Genomic DNA, 15435 nt, shown 5'->3' with positions numbered 1-15435 from the left:
TAAGTAAAAATGTTAAATAAGCTAATAGCAATTGCTAACTAAAAATATGAACATCATGTATCATATTTTATTCTTTACCACAGTTGCACAAGTTTGCTGTACTGATTTACGTATTTATATTGAAGAGTGTCGATACAGCAAAAGTCATGAAGTATTTATTACGATTGTCAAGATCACCCACTTTCCAGGCACTATTATGGCGATCTGGTAACAAAAAGACATTATACTTCATAGAGCATCTAAGCCAATGATTACAGACCATTGGTCTGTGGTTTTTACTGTGTAATGGTTATTTAGACCACACAATCTTAACACTGGAGTGTGGACGGTCATAAAGCGTCTAATATATTTTTAATTCTCCCGCTTTGACGTGCGATTTAGCGGGAAACAGAAAAAACGCGAATAGTTTACCTACGCTATTATCAAGGAAATATTCATAGCTGTTATTCGTAAGATAACTGCTGTTGACTTTACAACAATTTTATAATTTGTAATCTGTAAATAGTAACTTAAAATGTTTATGTTTTGTTTTTCTTACATCGTAACAAAAATGTTTTTTTAGTACATTAAACAATGGCGATAGCGCCGCGCCATCACATTCTAATTTCAAATTACGCGCTGAACGTCCAGTCAAGATGGTCAAGACTCGAGATGAGCTTGTCTATACCACTTAAGTACTGGCAACTTAAATAAAGAAAAGTTTGTTGTTTTTCTATGTGTAATGGACATGGTTGGTACGCGTAGGCACTCGGTGGCAATCTCTGATTATCCTGCGCCCATGCCTCGATGTAGACCATTCCCACGGACTCGCCATTTCGTCCGGTTCACGCAACGTGAATGAATTTGATATAGTTTTTAATAGTTTGGCATCTAATTGATGTTGATGGCTGAATTATATTAAATTGCCTTTTTTGTTATCATGAAGATGTTATTGAAACAATGTTTTTTGGAAGGCAACACTGTTGCTGGTCATGTGTGTATTAATATGTTTTCATAATCACATATGATCTGGATCTGGACAGATCTAGTTGAAATGAATTGAAGTCCTAATGTTTTTTTCAATGGATGATGATAAAATGAGAGATAACACAGATATTATTAAAGTATCTATATCTATTAAGATTGAGACGGTACATATGAAATGAAATGTTATTTAGTGCTAGCATCTCGGTGTAAATGGAGCGCGTCGTCTCGCGCGGCTGCGTCGCCGCTTCTTATGTAAATATGTGATCGATTCCAACTATTGTGTTGTTCAACTAGTTGTAGCACGTGGCATTGCTCGTTAAGTAGTTGGTCAAATGTGTTAAAGTCACAGTTTTGGTCACTTCTTTCTGTCTGTCCCTTTGTAGGGTCTTAATAACTACGCAACGGATTGCGATGCGGGTTTTTTTAATAGATAAAGTGTTTCAAGATGAAAGTTTGTTAAATTTTTAAAACAAGACGAGCGTGAAGTTTAAACAAGATGCAGGTGAAAAGCTAGTTACATTAAAATTTACGATGTATGCCAATACGTACAACTTATGAATGATCCTAACAATTTCGTAAAGTAGTGCTAAGTAATTTATTGCAGTTGAAAGTAAATAATGCATTCTATTTATTTCCATTTATTGTACCAATGTTTTTCAATATTAAAATTGTATTTTTCATACCAAGATATAAACTTACATAAGATTATATACAGTACTACAGATAAACACCACATTCGTTAAATCTTTAATTATATCTTCAAAGTTAACAAGGTATATTTTCAAATAGAATGTCAGATGCCCTTACGCATCGACATATAAGGCTTTGTGGGTCAAATTCTAACAAATAATCCATCAGAGGTTCGAACCATATACGGTCTAGATTAAACTTGTTGCTATAAAAAATAAAACCTGGGTGTACGTTTTTGTTAAGGTGCAAGATTTATAATTAAGTGTCAATTGCGTAAAATCCTTTATATATTGTACATTTTTTTTATTAAGATACGTGCTTATTATAATTAAAACACTCCCATGTGAATACTGAATATGACTTAACTCGGAATTGTCATAATTAAATGATCTCGTTGTGCTTAAAATACAATATAGTCTTCAAACTGCTATATTTAATATAAGTAACTTATAATATTCAAAAATGTAATTTTTTATCTTCATTTTTGTGTCAAATATTAACGTTACCTTGTAGACTAACAATATTGAAATATTTAAGAATAAAGTCATATTGTATTAAAAAGTTGCACCACACCATAATTGACGCCTACGTTAAAATTATAGTTTTGTCCTTCTTATTAATTTTATTCAAAGCACTGTTTGGCGGAAATTGCGCCTTAAAATTGGGTGTACATTTCTGGAAATATTAGGTAATAATAAATAATACCTGATAGACACAATATTTTCAAATTTTGATCCAACTTTTCTTACAAAATTTCCACGTTGCTACTTCGATTCTGAGCAAACAAAGTCGGGGAATAAAACTAGCTTACAAAATAATACAATTCGTGGGAAAGTGTTGAAGAAAAAGAATTAAGTTTGTTTTAATGGCGACACATTATTCTATTTCTTTATGGTCATTTGAATACTGACTACCGATTGGTGTAATGGTCAGTGACATTGACAGCTAGAAGATACGTCATAGGTAGATGAAGAGTTAAACTTTTTTTTTAATGTGTTTCCTAATTCTGACTGAAAATTCCTAAAAGTGAATTAAACTTTTATGGAAATGTTAGATGTCTAATCTCAATATAAAATAATTTAATAATCTTACAAAAGTATTGTCCTATCACAAATTTAAAATTTTACATAACGTTCATATTAGCATATAAGTCCTTTCTTGTTTTCTGGTTCACAGAGCATGACAATAATTAATTAGTATCAAGTTACTTAAGTGTTATGTAAATCATTATAGCTAAAATAAATGACTCTAATCATAATTTTTATTGCGTTGATAATGGTCAAAACATTAAAATCTATTAATTAAAGCTTCGTACGTAAAAGGGAAAGTATTTTGTAATATCTGCCTTTCCGAAGAGGTTCTATTAGCATAATATTCACTTTCTATCGATCCGCCATATTTAACCGTGGGATTTTTAATCTGTCGTCGGATGACAGGTTGAAAAAGCGCGGTTCTTCCTAGTTCGATTTATGATTGAGTGAGATAGGTGTCATTTTTTCCCGCCTGTTTCACGGTTGCCTATAAATGGATTTCAATGTGTATGTGAATGTTTTTTTTTTATAGTAATCATTCAATTAAACCTTAAAAATATAGTAGCACAGGCTTTAATAACTTAATTAGTTTATTTTGTCCGGGTCTACGCGCGCAGGCAAAGCTGGTGAGAAGTGTAGATGATACCTACGTAGGTAGGTACGTATTCATCGAAGTTAAATTAAATTAATATTTTGAACTTTTCTATAACGTTCTCAGTATAACATCAGCTGTCCGCAAGTGAAAGTTACAAGTAGTTTGTGAAATTCAGCTTTTAAAAAAATTGTAGACACCAATTGAAGATGTCTAATTTTTTATATTGATATCTTTTTTGTAAATATTTTTTTAAATATTTGTCACACCTAGTTACGATTAGACTGATAAATTTCGATGGGATCGAAGTAAGAAGATAATATTCCGCAATACTCAACGAGTAAAAGAGAAGAGAAGAAAATTCATTTTGACCATACCTTTCGACTTCTATAGCCATATAGATAACAGAAGATAAGCTTCTGTGCATGTTATTTTGTTACAATTAGGTGTAGCAGCATTTGTTTACGGTCTTGTAGTTTAAATGCTAAGGTCCAGACCTTTCACGACTGAACCCTACGTAATGAATGGTCAGTTATACGGAACCTTGTTGAGTTGAAAATGTGTTTCAAGGATAAGTTTTAGTGGAAATTGAATTGTAATTGAGATTAAGCGATTGATTTCGGTTAAGGACGCTGTCACAAATCTGCGTTACTCAAATTTAGGTATCTAACGTCGCCACGTGGTTCGCGGGAACATCGCGCTCACGTAAACATAGCGCATTCCATTTTATAGACCATCTTCATACTTGATATTATTTTTTTTTATATTTTTATTGAAATTGATTCCAGAAGATTACTGGGAACTTTAAAAATTCATTTTGTTACTATTATTAGTAGGTACGATCCATATAAGTATTTTAGTGTATTCAACCAACTTAAAAAAGTGTGACTATTTTACAACAATATTTTGAATATGAATTGTATTATTGTATACAATATCGAAGCTTTTTAAGAAATGTATAAAATACTTTTTTAAGAATTATTATCATACATAATATTATATGTTACCGGCAATATATTAAACCCGGCATTGTAAGCAATTCTTAGTAAATGTATGTTATTCCGAGAAACAGTCGGAATGAAATAAATTAAATTCGTTACCACACATTCACATTACCTATATCTTTAAATATGAACTTTTCCTAAGTAGCAAACACATTTGCAAATGTGGGTGGTTTTTGGGGTAGCTATTAAGTATTAACCAATATGAGGTCAAAACTAAAATCCAAGATGGCACCGACGAAAATTTGAAATCTTTTCGTCATGGGTGTCATTTTCAAGGAGTTGGAGTAGCTATTAAATAAGTATTAATCAATATGAGGTCAAATCTAAAATCCAAAATGGCGCCGACGACAATTTGACATCATTTCGTCACGGGTGTCATTTTCATGGTTTTTGGGGTAGCTATTAACCAATATGAGGTCAAAACTAAAATCCAAGATGGCGCCGACAAAAATTTTATATATTTTCTTCATGGGTGTCATTTTCATGGTTATTGGGGTAGCTATTAACGAATATGAGGTCAAAACTAAAATCCAAGATGGCGCCGACGAAAATTTTACATCTTTTCGACATGGGTGTCATTTTCATGGTTTTTGGGGTAGCTATTAACCAATATGAGGTCAAAACTAAAATCGAAGATGGCGCCGACGAAAATTTTACATCATTTCGTCACGGGTGTCATTTTCATGGTTATTGGGGTAGCTATTAACGAATATGAGGTCAAAACTAAAATCCAAGATGGCGCCGACGAAAATTTTACATATTTTCATCATGGGTGTCATTTTCATGGTTTTTGGGGTATCTATTAACCAATATGAGGTCAAAACTAAAATCCAAGATGGTGTCGACGAAACTTTACATCTTTTCGGCATGGGTGTCATTTTCAAGGTTTTTGAGACAGCTATTACCAAATCCCCAATGTAACCGTCGATAATTAGGTATATTTTTCTTACTCCTTTAAAGTAAACTTAAATAAAATAACAAAAACGTTAACAACCACAGTTTTGTAGAAAGTCTTAAAAAAAACAATTTTAAAGAACATTGAAATGCATATTTAGAAATTTAATATAAAACGCAACTCTGTGGCAATCATGTTAATATTCTGACAGATATTAGTAACTTTAAATATATTCTTTAAATATATTCGCTAAACTTTATTTAAAATAAAGTTTATCTAAAACATTTAAACGAAGAGAATAAAATAAAAAAGAACGTGTGTGCCGAGAAAACGTGTCAGGAGTGAAACTTCTTTGGCGAGATTCATAGATACCAAAATCGCCGCCTTGCTCCATAACGCGACAGTATTACCATGACGCGATCTTGAAATTCGACGACCATCTTGGATTTTAGTTTTGACCTCATATTCGTTAATAGCTACCCCAAAAACCATGAAAATGACACCCATGATGAAAAGATGTCAAATTTTTCGTCGGCGCCATCTTGGATTATAGTTTTGACCTCATATTCGATAATAGCTACCCCAAAAACCATGAAAATGACACCCATGACGAAAAGATGTAAAATTTTCGTCGGCGCCATCTTGGATTTCAGTTTTGACCTCATATCGGTTAATAGCTACCCCAAAAACCATGAAAATGACACCCATGACGAAAAGATGTAAAATTTTTGTCGGCGCCATCTTGGATTATAGTTTTGACCTCATATTCGTTAATAGCTACCCCAAAAACCATGAAAATGACACCCATGACGAAAAGATGTAAAATTTTCGTCGGCGCCATCTTGGATTTCAGTTTTGACCTCATATTGGTTAATAGCTACCCCAAAAACCATGAAAATGACACCCATGACGAAAAGTTGTAAAATTTTTGTCGGCGCCATCTTGGATTATAGTTTTGACCTCATATTCGTTAATAGCTACCCCAAAAACCATGAAAATGACACCCATGACGAAAAGATGTAAAATTTTCGTCGGCGCCATCTTGGATTTCAGTTTTGACCTCATATTCGGTAATAGCTACCCCAAAAACTATGAAAATGACACCCATCACGAAAAAAAGCCAAATTTTCATCGACGCCATCTTGAATTGTTTTACCCCACCCTATCTATTCAACAACCCATAAAAAAGAGGATCTCAGGCAAGGTAATTTTAAAAACATAATTTTAAATTACAAATAATTGGAATATGAAACTTATACAGTTTACTCATAAAAAGTATCAAATATTTCAAATCACGAAAAAGACAGTGCACGCACAATAATCTTTTTTATTTCGTTTTTATTTTTGGCACGAGGAGCGATACACCCGTCCTTCCAAGAGCGCTTCTGAGCGCGGTCTGACGAACCGCGAGAACAAAATGTATGAAGAAATCGACAAGTATTTTTAATTTAGCTCATTATTGAAATAAAATTTTGATTTAGATTCATAAAAATTACACCATATATAAAGGACTATATATCCCTCAATAAGATATAGTTAAGAAGATAGATTAGGCTCTTAATTTTCCTAAAATGGTACCGGTTTAGACCCCATTTTTTTGCATTTTATGCGTTTATTGTGATGGAAAAAACGTATTTCAGCGACAATTTTGTATGACGTCGTACAATTTTTATAAGATGAACGTAGAGCTGAATATATTATCTTTAAATTAAGATATTACTATGTTCTCACGTGTAATTGCTTTAAGTTAAAATGGTACCGAAAAACAGCGTGTTTTTGTAAAAATACGTTATAGCGTCCTTAATGATTCTATTGGTAAGTGTAGTTGTTGTTCGAGCTTTAAGGACCGTATTGTGGTATATTAAATTATTAACTACTTACGTAAATGCACTAAAGTTCACAAATGAATAATATTGTCGTATATATAGTTATAAAATGATGTAAAAGTATCTAACGTTTTTAACAAAACTTATAAACATAAATTATTAAATTCCGAAATATCTCCACTTGTTTGATTAGGAACTTTTTCTTCATATTAAAAAAATAATTAAATGGCTTTTATCTTGGAGAAATGTATTGTAACACGGACAAAGATATGGGCGTTAGTGTACAGTAACCTTAAAGCATATCCCTTATAATAAAATAAATCAATATTGAAGTTCGATAATATTGACCTCGTGTATGTTTGGTCAAGCCAAAGAATGTTTGAAGAGGTACAAAGTGTACCGATGCCTGAACAAACATATTTATCGATTCTTTGATTATTTCCTCAAATACAGCGTAAATTGAGTTGTAAGGTAAAACGTAGATGTATCACGCTATGCATATATTATGTTTATGTATGTATATTTTTTCGCATATGTTTGTTATTCCTTCACGTAAAGGTGTGGAGGGATTGAATTTCATAGATAATCCCAGATAATGCGGGATTATTTTTTTTGTACTCTTCATAAAAATAACTATTTACGCCATTACGGCACTCTGAAAATGTTATTTTGGTAAACATATGAAGTGACGTATAAAATACTAGCTGTGCTCCGCGGTTGTACTCGCAGTGCTCCGTTCCTGATGGTCTTAGCGAGATGATATATAGCCTATAACCTTACTCGATAAATGGGCTATCTAACACCGAAAGAGTTGCAAATCGAACCAGTAGTTCCCGAGATAAGCGCGTTAAAACAAACAAACAAACTCTATAATATTAGCAAGTATTATGAAATACCGGTACCTCAGTGTAATTTTATATCTATAGAGCCGCCTATCGATACCAACTTTTACTTTTAACGTTTAGTAACACCCATACGTTAAATAATATGAAACTGTGAAAGTGATTGAGAAAGCTACGATTAGCGGCTAGCCGGTCCTGCCCTTACAGGCCCTTGTTTACATTGTAACAGATGTATGCTAAACTAGAGATAATACTATGCTAAATAGTTAAACATTAATCTGAACTGTGGCTACATGATAAGACTACACTTACATAGAAAGGTCGAGGGTTCGAGACTAGAGCATGCAAAAATTAAATAAATATTGGTTGTCTGTAAAGTCGGTTTACTGACGATAGTTGAACGTGACAACGTCCGATTGTGCTTCTTTGTCGCTCGTTCCGCGCTCTCGCTCGCACTTCAAGCCTTACATGGAACGCCTCAGATGAGTCAGAGCGAGGTAACGCCGCATGAGTCATGTTTTTTCGTGCGTGCAGCCGGCTTTATCGAATTATAAGACGTTGTCACGTCAAAAAAATTAATTCATACGCACATTGTTCAGACCACCACTGCTGAGATAAATGTTTATTGTTAACTTGTTACAATGTAAACAATTAGTGTGGACAGACTTCTGTCGGTTTAGAAAACAAAACCAAACACATTTACAGTATAATAATATCGTCTTGATTGTAATAATTAGGTAAATATAATTGACATTAATAATTTTGATAGCACATAGTGTTGGTTTTTATTTTTTTACGGTGGTTTACAATTTTCATAAACACCACAATAAATTGTAAATCACCTAAAAATATAACCATATTGTTAATATTCCAAATATTTTTATAAGTTAGTTATTTGACCTCAACTATAGCCGGAGGCTGGTGAGCCAAGGATGCGTGTCGGCCTCAGAGCCGATGGGCTATGAAAGGTTGAGTAATCGATTTAATGCATCGATACTTCGTGAATGAATCTATTTCTAGTTATAACTACTGTTTTTTTGTGGTTAGTGGATTTGTTTGAAGGAATTTGATTTAAATCGCGATTTGGTTATTGTTTTCTTTCTAACTACTTATAAATGTTTCGTTTTATTTCTTGATCAATTATAATATTTTAAATTGAACATACAATATTGCTCGAATTATAATGTGAACAAACTCTATATTTAAATTATATCTAAAAACGTTGGTACATGTATGTATAGGTATTTTATTCCTATCTCATACGTGCAAAAAAGATCACACGTTACATGATTCGAATACGTAACTGATGGCTACAATGAGTTAACAATCGTTAAATTAACTGCTATCTCCAATAACGGTTATCGTTACGGTTCGTTATCGAATAACGATATAATAACGTTTTCATGTCAAACTTGTTTTTGCGTGAAAATGGGCCAATATTATTGCAATCACCATAATATTGCCAAGCATTTACCAACTTCCGACGAGTTCATAAATAAATGCTTTGTCAACGTGAGCGAAGTCGTGGTCAAAAGCTACTTTAAAGATTATCTGCAAATTTCAGCTCATTGCCGTATTCGACCCTTATTGCCGCACCTAAAAATATTTCCCTTCTAATGCCCATTTTGTGATAAATTAATTCCAAGTAGACCTTCATTGACAGATTTGCAATGTTGCCATATTTTATTCGAAACTACGTAATTATGCGATCATAGTTTGAATTCTAGGCCGCTGCCCACGGACGGACATGTGATATATATGTATATGTACATATCGATTTCATTTGGATATTTTATTTTAAACACGCTTTTATTAACTTTACCTGTACCTGTAAGTTTGTATGTAACCTTAGACTCGATTTTGACTCACTTGAAACGGACAGATTTTATTGAAACTGTACCGTGCACACTTATGATGGATAGATAACAATAAATTTTATACAATACTAGCTCATCGCCCGCGGCTTCGCCCGCTTTGTCTCAAACCTAATAAACTATATACTAAAACCTCCCTATTGAACCACTCCATCTATTAAAAAAACCGCGTCAAAATCCGTTGCGTAGTTTTAAAGATTTAAGCATACAAAGGGACATAGGGACAGAGAAAGCGACTTTGTTTTATACTATATGTAGTGATGAAAATTTGTGTCCTGTGTAGAAAACCTAGAAGACGTCCATTAAAATATTTTAGATCTTAGGTTTTCGACAAGATAACTTTAATTCCATCCAACACTATCGTTTTACAAACAGAATAACTATTAGAACTTTTCCTAATCCAAATAAGTTTAGAACGAATGACCTCAGGTAACACGTTATCTCTTATCGCGGGTCACTGACCGATCTACGTCACACAGTTTCACTTTCGATCGCTGGTTTGACCACACACTATAAACATTCCGACTTATATGCAGTCTGTATGTCGGAACCTTTTATGAATTCATGATTTTTTATAAGAATATTAATTTGTGTCCTTCTAAAAGTTGTTCCTTTATACACGTAATTATTATATTCAAGCATAAATACATAAGCAAGCATATAATTGATTTTTTACAAGTATGCTTTTTGAAACAACACTAGTTAGCTTAAATTTCTTTCGTGGGTACTTAGTTATTAGGATTTGTATAGGTATATTTTTTACATCCTCAAAATATTTTAATTTCAATATTTTTGAGTATAAAATTAATAGAATAATTCTTAACATAAATCAATGAAAATTTATTTATTAATTCTGCTGACCGTACATAAAATTACTCACTTCATTTTGCTGACCGTATACATGTGACGGCGCTGCGTCTGCGCGGGAATGTTTATTAATCAGCTTTTACATGGTATTTGCTTTCCAATTCAGAAAGTTTGTGTTAATTTTATTAATTTCAATCGGGTAATTAAATCTAATTTAATATCTTTGATTTTATAAGATCTCTTATGTGGCGTATTATACTAACGTTACCGTTAATGAAAGCCATATAAATGATAATATCTAAGAACTGGGGTTCATTTGTTTAGGATAATAATTTCTAAGGGCATATAATATTAAAATTACTTATATAACTTAGATGTTTATAGTTTGAAATAGATAACCATTGAATCTTAAATTAAATTTTATTATGAAAAATGTTTAATGTGCTCAGTTCGCGTATAATACGGCCTCACTTATTAATTTTTACTATATTTATATTAAATTAATTTATAAAGATCACCGTTACTAGTTTAATATTATCTGTACCGTTACCTTTCTTTCATATAAAATTTAAATTTTTCCTCTGAATTGAACAATTTTCCTCATACTTAATGAAAGGTAAGATTTCGTCATAATAAGTATTATATTGGGTAACTTGGAAAGTAAAAATGCCCCGGGCGGGTCCACCTGTTACTGTAATTACCACGTACATTGACCAGGTTTTGATGATGTTATGTTTGGTAGTTTTATTGTTTTCCTGCGTTCGATTTAACACTAGATATGAGGAAGGTAAACTTGGTAGGTGTTTCGGCTTTCGTGTACTCGATTCAATGTTTATTATGGAAAAGATCGTTTTCATTTTTCACATTTATAAACCTCAAGTCGAAATTGCAGATCTGTAATTAATTTAGTAGGTACGTGTTTTTGTAGAATCTATTTAGATAAAAACTTAGACATGTGTGTTTTTTTAAAGATAATTCTAACTTTCTTTTTTTTTTCTTTACAGAAAAAACCTGGAAGCGAGGCCTTTGTGATCCGACCGTATATTTTAAAAAGGTAATAATTTTGTCAAAAATCAAAATTTCAATTTCATGCGCTACATATTACATGTAGAGAATATACACATTTTAAAAATACCTTTAAAAGTAAGTGGTAAATATTTTTGACTCGCGTTTTTATTGTCTAAATTTTAGTTCTTCATCACACTTGCATTGTTACGATGTTAAGCTTTGGAACCTCTTATTTCATCATTCCACAGATTAAATAATACATAATATATTCACATACATATTAGAAAAGCTGTCATATAATATTTTTTATCTGTGGATTTAGCTCTAAATGGCTCTAAAAGCCTTCGTGACTGACCACATGTCAGTGTAATTTGACAAGCGCTTTCCATTGTTTTTGTAAACATTTAGTCCACTATATTCTGAGAACACGTGTCGCAAACGCGTTACAGATCATAAATTACTCATTTCTTGTGCAAATATTAAGGTGATGATCGACTTGGATGCATGTGCTGTGTTTACTATTTACTTATGATATGGATAATTCGCATTGACACAAATTTGAAGCAGTTAGAATGGCTTTATAGTAATGGTTTATGTTATTTTACGAATTGGTTTAATAATCAATAAGTTTCTTACGAAACCCATTATGGATATGATGATATGTGTCTAGGGTGATAGGTACTTAAAAGCACAAAATCATTGAAAGTTTGCTTTTTTTTTCTTGCAAAAAAACTATTTTGTCTTCGAATATTTCCTCCATGAAGGGTCCATTTCAACCCATGTTGTTCTTCTTATTTGCACTACCAATATTTTTCAATATTATACCATATGTGACTTATTCGATCACCACCTTAAGCGTTACGCAAACTTTGAGCACGGAGTAGCAACTCTGTTTTTATCTGTGCAAAACAATTAGTGTCTTGTCTGTGGTATCGACCTAAATTACATAATTTACAACTCGTGGGAAGACTAGATAGAACTGATACCTAGGTATGTTGACAAATAATTGTTATGTGTAACTTTGGTAAGGGACTTTAATTAATGGGTATATTCGTTAACAAGAATTAGGTACCAGGCTCGATTGAGAGAGTAGAAATAATAATTAAAAAACCTACATGAAGAAAATAATAAAATAAGTATCAATTACTTCTTCTTCTCCTAATTAATGGCTCCACCCAATAAGTAGGGAGTAGGGACTCCGCTAATTTGATCGAATTACATACTTAAAAGTATAATTTTGTATTACTTTAATTTAATTATACTTTTTCATTGAACATTTCAAATACCTACGAATCGTGTAGGACCACTGTAGGACCTTTGTAGGACGTAGAAATTTTACTACTGGTAACTTCATTGGCAGATAGTTATATTAAGGTATCTGAAAGAGCTTAAATAAATCAGCTTAAACCCCACAATGACCAATAACGCAAACACATAAATATCACCAACCTGCATGTCAAAAAACGTATAATTTCGGTAGGCGTACCGTCTGCCGGCCATATTGACTACACATTCCGTATCATGTCGTAATCGAATGGAAAACATTAATCAGCTACCATAAGTTCCCTTTCACGCCATTTAACTTGAAATACAGCCTTATGGGGCATTGAATAAATTAATAACGAAGTCAGATTAACAGAAATTCGTTGGTAAAAGAATGATTTATTTTACTATACGATTTAAGTATAGTTAAACGCTTATGGAAGCTTAATTTTCATGTGTGATTTATTGAAATGATAATGCGATTAACTTTTTCGTTTAAGTGGATTATACTTAAAGTAATTTAAACTAATATGTGAGTCTTTGTCACCTTTGTTGGTAATAACGTAGTAAATGGCTCGTAACTATTGCGCCAGCGGCTGTCGCTTCAATCCCTACTATTGGTCAAGTCGTGTGAGGATAGCATTACCAGGTTTTTTGTTATATATGTTACGTATTTATTAGGGATGTAACGATACATGATTTTGCCGATACGATACCGATACCGATATTTGTTGTCATGTATCGGAGATACCGATACCGATACCGATATCGATGGCTTGGTAGAAAAATAAATAGTGAATTATGCATAAAAAGTTTCCAACATTTAACAGAGACTCAACTGTTAATCGTATTCTTTTAAATAAAAATGCCAAATCAAAAAACAACAAAACTATTTATTTTACAAAGTCAGTTAAACTTTAAGTAATACACATACAATCAGTATCTAATAAAAGTTTACTATTGGTAGAGTTTTTTCAGAAAACAAAGTGCGCACGCGCGGGCGGCCTCCCGCATTGTTCATTGGGCGCGGTTTTTTGAATTGTTTGATATCGGTATCGGTTGTTTTATTATCGGCGATACCGATATATCGGCTTGCCGATTATATCGGCCGATATATCGGTATCGGTATCGGTATCGTTACATCCCTAGTATTTATTTAAGACTTATTTCTAAAACGCTTTTTAATCGTCGTAACTCATAATACCTAATACCTACGTAATTTATCGTCGCTTCAGAAAATAATTCCGCGAAAAATTGGGTAAGGTGCTTTTTTTAACAAGTCTGTCTCCAAAACTAAAACTTTCATCATCTCAATATGGACGTTACTGACTGTAAATTGAAGTCTGTACAAGCAATTTCCTTTCAGCAAATAAAATATCCAAGAATTTTCCTCTACGCAAGTATGCGGTATGCCGCAAATAAAAAAAAAATGTTACAATAATATGTTCGACTAGTTAATACTTTTACTTATTTCATTCATCCGTTATACTCTACCAAAGTGAACAAGATAACACGGGTTAAGCGGCATTAAGAGACAAGATGGAGTGGGTCGGCCACCGACAGGTGTGCTGATCAATTACAGACGTCTGTCGCAGATTGCTGCGCGTGCGCAACTGCGGCGCAAGTAGCAGCGATGCGCGATTTATACGAGTATTCTTTGGAGATATCAGTTTTGAATAAGTGCTTGAGAAAACAGCGCAATGGACAGATAAATAATGAGAATTAGTCTACTAAGAAACGTCTAGATTTCATTATTCTATTTTTACATAATTATTTTTAACATAAAACTGAGCCACATTAAAATATACAGAACTAAACAAAAATTTAATTGGAAAAACCATTCAACAAATAAGGCCAAAAAAAAATCAATCAAATGTTCTCAATTCCTCTTTTATGATGTCGGTACAAAGTGCAGGTAAAATCTTCAAATAAATTAGTAAATTGTGTCATACGACATCTAATGAGTGACTGAGAATGATATGACAAGGAAATCCAAAATTTTCTGTTGTCACTCCACGTAGTAACCCTTTAGATCACAAAGTTACCGCAAAACCTAGAGCATCCACTCATGACTTGCAGCCTAGCGCATTAGATATTCCGACTATCCAATCAGTCGTCAGATCGCGAGATAGCACAAGCCACGAACATGTAAAAAAATACAAAACAGAGCCATCTGTGCATTCAAACTGTATCGACTTTAACGATCTATATTTTATCTGGACTACACTTTTTTTGATCATTTCTAGTGTCCATGGGAAGACTAGCGACGTTCCGTGGGAAAGTAGGGATAGAATTTTTATTAAGTACCTAATTATTTTTAATAAAATATGTACTATAATTATGGTTTGAGGGTAGTGAAAGAAAACTAAGAAAACATGTTAACGTTACTGGAACTCTTTCCCGCTTATCATCAAGTCTCTTTGCCAATTCCCAAATTGATACATATAACGATGATTTTTTTTCAATTTTGATGAAGTAATGAAATAATTTTCCTGAAGGTAATGGATAAAATATGGATTTTTCTGTCATTTTTAGTATAAATTATTAAAATTTAAATCGATGTCAAATTTTTAAACATTGTTACTTTTGCAATGTGGATTTCTCGAATTTTTGATTTGTGTGATCGAATTTACCTTC

At 32.7% G+C, this 15435-nt stretch overlaps 1 protein-coding gene across 1 annotated transcript in view; it reads left to right on the top strand.

The window, feature by feature from the left end:
* The window catches only part of LOC123693864, a 106593-nt gene that overhangs the window by 14464 nt on the left and 76694 nt on the right, over positions 1–15435 (top strand). Inside the window, exon 3 of the mRNA XM_045639126.1 lies at positions 11532–11581. The gene's annotated coding sequence lies outside the window, so the exon portion shown is untranslated. The remainder of the gene's footprint in view (positions 1–11531; positions 11582–15435) is intronic.

Source organism: Colias croceus, chromosome 1 (genome assembly GCF_905220415.1).
Source record: "Colias croceus chromosome 1, ilColCroc2.1".
Classification (NCBI taxonomy): domain Eukaryota; kingdom Metazoa; phylum Arthropoda; class Insecta; order Lepidoptera; family Pieridae; genus Colias; species Colias croceus.
This window is presented reverse-complemented; position numbering and strand designations above follow the sequence as displayed.